The sequence below is a fragment of the Myotis davidii genome, unplaced genomic scaffold (genome assembly GCF_000327345.1).
Source record: "Myotis davidii unplaced genomic scaffold, ASM32734v1 scaffold1527, whole genome shotgun sequence".
NCBI classification, from domain to species: domain Eukaryota; kingdom Metazoa; phylum Chordata; class Mammalia; order Chiroptera; family Vespertilionidae; genus Myotis; species Myotis davidii.
In genome coordinates, this window is record NW_006298269.1 from 510,320 (window position 1) to 512,036 (window position 1,717).

A 1,717-nucleotide genomic window follows, 5' to 3' on the forward strand; every position below is an offset into this window, starting at 1 on the left:
GAAACCATTAACTTTAGCTCTTAAATTTTTAACACTTTTTAATTTTTCTCTGTAGTAATTGCAGAACTAGGATAGTTGCCTTTAAGGCTTGTATGTGTAAATAAAATAGGACAATGTTATTTGTAACCAAGTGATTTTCAAGAGCCTCTTGAGAATGGAAAACCTTTGGCCAAATAGCCTTCTGATGATGTTAAGGAAAGAATCAACTAGAAATAGTACAAAGAAGCAGTGAACAAAAGCCACTTCCATTAGAGAACCAAAAACCTAATGAATCTAGAAGAGAAATTGGAAATTGTCCAGTCCAGTGGTGGGCAATCCACAGCCCAAAAGCTAATTTCGGAGTGAAAGATGAAAGCGCTGCTGCTGGGTTGTTACTTCCCAATAAAAAGAAAGAAAAGTCTACGAATATTTTTATTTTTCCTGAGTTGACCCCTTTGTTTAAGTTGCTCACTATTCATTCTATTCAAAAATTGTTTTCATTTCACAGAGTCAGAAATTAAGGCCTTAGCTCCTCTAAGTCACATAAGTAAGTGTCCCCAGGTCTCCTGATTCTTAACAGAGAGCAGTCACCCTTTGCCTGTCTCCAGCGTTTGCCTGGGCTGCTACGTCGACATGAAGCTGCTGAGACAGAAGGGAAAGACATAAGCAGACACTGAATCCCACGTGCCAGACCCCAGCGGGGTCCTGAGGACACAATGAGAAACAGGACGTGGCAGAAGGGTGAACAAGACCTGGCTTACACTAAAGCCTCGGCTAGAATAACTAAGCAAGGTGGCCTGTTCCTAATTATGTTATGTGCTCGGCCCTTCTTTTGCTTTCATAAATCTTTCCAGGGCAGAAATGTAGCTACAAGAAGAAACAACTTGGTGTTTTTATGTGTGTTTTTGTGTGTGTGTGTGTGTTTTTAGCATGAGGTTAGTTTTCCAGCCAGAAAATTTTCAATGCTTTCCTTTATGCCCTTCTCTCTTTCTTCTTTTGCTCTTCGAGTTCCTCAGGCATTACCTTCAGATCAGCCGAACTCACTTCAGTGTTTGAAAACTGGTAGAACTCTACTCGTTCTGCTCCATCACAGAACTGGGGATCTGATCCTTTATTAGCTGCATTACTTTCTATCCAAAGGCAAACAGATTGAAAATCTAATTCCTTTCTCCTCCGTTGTGAACAGTTTGGCACTCCTTGGTGAGAGCATGCCATCACAATTTCATCTCTCCGCCTCTATCTTTCACTCTGATCTCCTCCTTCAACACCAGCCCATTGGCAACATGCCACTGATCCCTGTGTGATCACCCCAGTAATGAACTCAAGTGAGCCTGTTTTTGTCGTTGTTAATCCTCACCTGAGGATTTTTTTTTTTAGAGTGGAAGTGGGGGGAGAGGAGAGAGAGAAACATCAATGTGAGAGAGACATTGATTCGTTGCCTCCCCCAACCAGGGCCCGGGATCAAACCTGCAACCCAGGTATGTGCCCATGACCAGGAATTGAACCAGAAACCCTTTGGTCTTTGGGCCGATGCTCCAACCACTGAGCCAAACCAGCCAGGACTCAAGTCAGTCTTTTGAGAGATGTAATTTGGCTTAATTGATTTGATAACCCAAGTGGCATAAGTCAATTTCTTTGGGTCATGTCTTTAGGCTGCCAAAGCCCTCCTAACCAGGCCATTCCCCCCCTCCCCGCAAATACAGTCAATACAATGGGAGGACAATGGCATCAACTTTCC